Raw genomic sequence first — 6089 nt, forward strand, 5'->3', positions numbered from 1 at the left:
CCGCGGAGCAGGAAGCCCGATGCAGGACTCCATCCCAGGACCCTGGGATCATGACCTGAGCAGACCCTTCACTGACTGAGCCCCCCAGGTGCCCCGAGATTGTCTTATTTTTTAGTATAGATTTTTACGTTGATAAATGGCCTGTTCAGCACTAGTCAAGCCACATCCTATGTATTTTTGGAGTGCGGTTTTCACTCCATATTGATCTCAAATTCTTTTCCCACATCCCCTTTGATTTATTCGTTCTTCCCCTGCTTACTTAGGAGTGTGCATCTGATTTCCACACGCCTGTAAGTCTCCCACACCCCAGTGTCGTGCATTACCGGCTCACTCCCACTGGGGTCAGAGACCTACTTTGCCCAACGTCTATCCCTGTATGTTGACTGAGACTCACTGTATGACTTCCTCACATCTAACCAACAATGCGCTCCAACTGTGCTTGAGAACCATGCATTCTGACCAGAATGTGTGGAAAGAGGCTTTCTTACTGGGCAAGCTTTTGGTCAAGTCCACCTGTAAAAAAAGTGCCCTGTAGATGGAGGATTTCTGGGCAGCATGTGGGCAGGAGGTTCTATTGGCCTTTCTGTGGAGCTCCGCTGGATCTCCTGGTTCCTGGGAAGCTGTTGGAGGGGAAGGGAGTGGACAGATGGACAGCACCACAGGCTTCGTGCTCCTCCCAAGATTCACCCCTCTTTCTTCAACACACCCTCTGTGGATAGTTGCAAGCTTTTTGTGAATTAGCAGCGTTTCGAGTCCTTTAATTTTGACAAGCGGGAATCCTCAGTGCTTTTATGGATGAGCAAACTTTTAGTCTGTATTTCACAATTTCAAAAGCCAGTCCTGTTTTCATTGTTTTCCTTTCCGCTCTGACTTCGATTTACGTTCTTCTGATATCTGTGAGTACAGGGGGGTGTGTTTTTTGGTCTCACTTCCTCAGACAAGCATTTATAGCATCAGTTCCTAGCATTAACCAAAAGGATATACGTGTACACTTAAGGCTTATCTTTTCCTCTGCGTCTAAGTTCTGGTGCGTCCCACAAAGCTTTCATGAAGTCGCATTTTAATCGTCATTAAATCCAAACTATTTTCCGATTGTGCTTATCTCTTCTGTCCCGTGGGTTCGTTAACTGTGTTTCCCTTAATTTGCAAACACTGGGGACCTTTCCAATGGTCCTTTTGCTCTGTAACTTCTGCTAATCCCACTGTGACGAACATATGAGTCCTTGGTATTTGCAGCCTGTGCAACGTGGTTCATTTGTTATATGATGCAGCATATGGTCAGTGTTGGGCACTTGAAAAGAGTGGGCAACGTGTAGCTTCTGGCCACGTCACGCGGGGTAGGCCAGTCAGGTGCCCTGTGCTTTCATATAATCTTTATCATTTCTATCACTTTCCTGTTCTTTCAGCAACTTCAGTAGACATGGGACAGTAGTCTCCATCAGGAACATGTCCATTTCTCCTTTAGGGTATGTGAAATTTCGATTTCAGTATTTGAAAGCTCTTTTTTTTTTAAGAGTTTTAAAAGTAATGTCTACACCCAAAGTGGGGCTCGAACCCACAACCCTGAGATGAAGAATCACATGCTCTTCTGACTGAGCCAGCCAGGTGCCCCATAAATATTTCGAAGCTCTTTTATTATTCACCCATGGATGTAACATTTCATGTCTTCTGGTTAAATTACAAAATACCCCACACTATCTTTCAACATGATTTCCACCTTGTGTTTCATTTTGTTTGATACTACTATTCCTGCATGAGCTTTATTTTCGTTAGTGTTCTCATGGTAACAATTTTTTCCAGAATTAAAATTTTAACCTTTACCTATTTTTGTGTTTAAGGTTTATCTCATGGACCCTGCATGTATTTGGATTTTATTTCCATTCAATATGACAGTTATTTTTTATTGTACTATTTAGAATGCTACTATTTATTATAATTGGGGTGTATTTATATTTTGTGATGGATTAAATATTTTTATATTAAGGCATTTCTACCTTTTTTGTTGCTCTTACAGTGGTTTACTTTTTAACTCTACTTTGGTGTTTGCTCTGGAAGATACAAAATGAATGAATGCCTTCTTCAAGTGTTGTGAAAATGAGCATCACAGACAATGTCATGAACCTCTGGGGACACTTTATCATCATTTACCTTCTTTCTTATTGTGTTCATTTACTTCTTTCTAGTGTGTTCATTGATTATGTTAACTTCCTTCTCTCTCACTCACACACACACACACACACACACACACCTCTGTGAAGCATTATTACTACACTGTATGAAGCCCACAGTGCTCACATCTTAAACTGTCACTAGTGAAATTTTCGATCATCTCTGGGCTTCCATCTAGAAATATTTTCCATTCGTTTGAAAAATCAACTTGGTGTTTCCTTTATTTCTGGCCTGCTGATAAATTCTTAGGGTTTTGTTATTGTTGTGGGATATTTTGCTAACATTGAGATAGAAAAAAAGAAGGAAGAGTGGTGGGTCGTAGGTAATTCAGTAAGAGAACAAAAAGAAGGTAGGTAGATTCATGGATGGATGGATGGATGGATGAATAGCTGATAGATATGGTGGATGGATAGATGATGGATGGATGGACGAATGGATGGAAGGATGGATAGAGAGCTAGATGGACAGATATAGATGGATGGATAGACATAGATGATAGATAGGTGACAGATAGATAAGCATATAATACATAGGTGATAAGTAAGTAGATAAAAAGATAGCAGAAAGCTGAGAGATAGACAAGATAGATGGCTTCACTGGTGAATTCCGGCAAATATATATTTTTTTTAAAGATTTTATTTATTTATTTGAGAGAGAGAGAGAATGAGAGATAGAAAGCACGAGAGGGAAGAGGGTCAGAGGGAGAAGCGGACTCCCCGCTGAGCGGGGAGCCCGATGCGGGACTCGATCCCAGGACTCCAGGATCATGACCTGAGCCGAAAGCAGTCGCTTAACCAACTGAGCCACCCAGGCGCCCCCGGCAAATATTTTAGAAGAATTAATACAATAACATCATGATAGATAACAACATACAGATAGAGTATAGATGGGTTACAAGAAACAGACAACAAACCCATCCCTACAAGAGAGCAGAAATCAAGGGCTGGAAGTAACAGTGGTCATGTTAGATCTGAGTGACAGATCTAGCTCCAGCCCTGAGTGAAGATGTCACCGTGCTATCTGAGTCCCCTCTGCCCTGGCCGTGTTCCTCCTGCTGGACATCTCTTTGGGGTCATTTGTTACAGCTACCCCTGGAAGCGCAGACACAGCCCATACAATGCATGTCCTTGTGTACATTGTACTGAAAGTTTGTGTTGCGTGGGAATTGTGACATCCCAACAGAACATGTAAAGTCAAGTCAATACCATTGGAAATAACTACTCTACCAACTCCCTCAGCACCCCACACACGCACTGACAATGTGTCTCCCAGGTGCGGTGTTGACCCTGCTGCCCTTGTAGCCTCCTGATTTGGTCTCTGTCTGTATCTGTCCTTCCCAGTTTCCATCCTTCCTCCATAACCAAACCACATTCGATTATTTTGCATAGCATTATGGCAGCCTTTGATTTCCTTGTTCTCTCTGCACCCTTTGCTAAGGGCTCTTGGAACACTTCAGATACTCTGTGAAACAAAACATCCCCTGAAGACGAGTCTACCCTTTCTAGAAATTAAAGTAGCATCATTCTCAGCAACATTAACAACAACGCGTGGCTTGGGAAAAACATTTTCCTAAATTTTAAATGCTTCTAAATTCTATGGCACCAAGTATTTTATGCCCCCCCCCGAATCCATCCAGAATTCTGGTCAACTAAAGAACTATGAGCATATTTGTTGACTGATGATCATCTTTTCAAATACATACAGGACTGCATTTCTTTTACAATACAAGCTCATTCATAAATGAGATCTCTTTATGTCTTCCATTGTCCTCACCTACGCTTCTTATGAGACTATGCGGCTTAATCATTCCCACCTTCGTAGATTATCTCTCTCATTGTCTTATGCTTTCCTTAAGTATCTTCAAATGTCTTCCTTTCTACATCTGTTACATCAACTCTTCCTGGAATGTCCAGTTCGTGTACTACACCAGCACTGGAGTCTTGATCATTTATTCTACTGAGAAATCCGCTCCCCGTGGGGTCTTAAACAGCAGTTGTTCTTTGTACCAGGATATTTGGGATGCAATTAAATGTCAGTTAATCTCACGATAGTAGGCCTGCAGTGGTTTCAGGAACAAATCCTCATTAGCGCCATTAAATACCTTTTCTCGTAGGATATATACAAAGACACAAAGAAATAGGGATGCTGTGATTCTGTACAATGTGGGAAACAGTTTCTGCCTGACTTCTCATGAAGCCACATCACTTGGGATTAAGAGGTTTATTTTCCCGTTTCCAGACTCTCCATTCTATGGAGACTGAGCTCCCTAGGGTTAGACAGGCAGAACTGACAAAGTAAAATCAGTGCAAAGCACAAGGAGAAAAAATTACACACACACAATCATTGTTTAATTCTATAAAAGTATTTAGCAGCACTTAGAAGATATACTCTGAAACTAAATGCTAAAATATTTTTTGTTAAATAAATAATTGGCAAGAAAGACATCATGTGATAATATTAGTGGGCTATGAACATCCTTCTAGGGTCTGACCCAGAATATTTTTTCTTACCTTCCATGCTAGAAGATGATCACTGTCTCCCCAAGAAAGAGAAGTGTAGAATTTGAGTGTCTTGAGTGTAACAAAATGTCTACCATTCTCACCTGTGTTTTCCTGGGTCCAGTCATCTCAAACAAACACCTCATCTTTATCAAATCCTACGTAGAATGTTTTAAAGTCATTTCACATAAACACCTTTTGTCCAGCAAGCCACCCCCACATCTGTGTTCTCCATCAAAATTGCTGACTTCTTTGCTTCAAGGAGGGATAATCTGTAAGCATCAATGGGATGACAATCCCCAGTTGTGTGGGTTATTTTCAGTTCAAAATAAATCAGAAGTGTATCATGAAGCCAACAATGATAAAATAAAGGCTGTTTGTGTAGTCAAGCTATGATGCCCTCACCCCATGCTTAGATGATCTGAAACATCATTTTTTTTCCGTATCATTATTTTTAATGTCCAGCATTTACAATACGAGGGCCAGAGCTTTCTCCCCAACTCAAGTTTATAAATTCTCAATTGGCTTGTGAGGCCAATAGGGATACTTCTTGTCTAATCTGGTTTCTGGGAAGACTTCATTCAGGTCCTCAATGGTCATCTGATCAAATGGAATTATGTTCCTCATCTTCTCCAGCTCTTTTTCATATTCCTCAATCCTGGCCTTTGAGAGAGACAAAAACTCAGCACAACTTTTCACATCTTTTTCTTCAGCATCCACCTGAACAGTATATTTATCCTCTGGCACAGGAACCTTCAGGGCATTAAACTTCTTCTCAAAGTCATCCACCAAACCAGCCTTTGCCACATTGGCCTTGTCGTAAGCCCAGTCGATAGCAGGTGGTTTCTCAGGGAGAGTAGCCAATCTGGAGGTAAGTGTCTCATTCCAGGATTTCAGGGAGTTAGCAATAGCCTTCTGGTTTCGGGGTATGATCTCCCCAAAAGCTACCCAGTCAATGGTTTTTAGAGCAAGTTTTCACGCAGCCATCTCGAGATCCTTCACCGACCCCGGTGGCCTAGAGTCCACAGCAGCCTGAAACATCATTTTTGTCTCTTAATGTAGTGATGGGTCTGTACCGAAGATGTCGTTCTCATGGCCTCCCTCCCCCCGGATTACCCTACGTACAGCAGAGGCTCTTAAAATACCAATCTGACCAGTAGAGTCAAGCTCACTGTTGTCATCTCACGGTGTTGGTCTCATCCAAGCCATGGGCATGCAGGCCCTGCGCAAAAGATAAGTCAATGCCAAAGACCATCAATAGGAAAACAGAAGCAGAGCATTTGAAGGAGAGCAATGGCATTTCTGTTTGTCACATTGACCAGACCAGAAACATCCCCCTTCATCACATGGGCAATGTATTTCCATAATTCTCAGTTGTGAAGACACTGAAATTGAGCTCATCCCATAATCGGTCCCCATTTA

At 41.9% G+C, this 6089-nt stretch overlaps 1 pseudogene; it reads right to left on the reverse strand.

The window, feature by feature from the left end:
* Positions 1–5174: 5174 nt before the first annotated feature.
* Positions 5175–5654, reverse strand: LOC113931388 (annotated as a pseudogene).
* Positions 5655–6089: the final 435 nt, after the last annotated feature.

Source organism: Zalophus californianus, chromosome X, assembly GCF_009762305.2.
Source record: "Zalophus californianus isolate mZalCal1 chromosome X, mZalCal1.pri.v2, whole genome shotgun sequence".
In the NCBI taxonomy this organism is placed as follows: Eukaryota; Metazoa; Chordata; class Mammalia; order Carnivora; family Otariidae; genus Zalophus; species Zalophus californianus.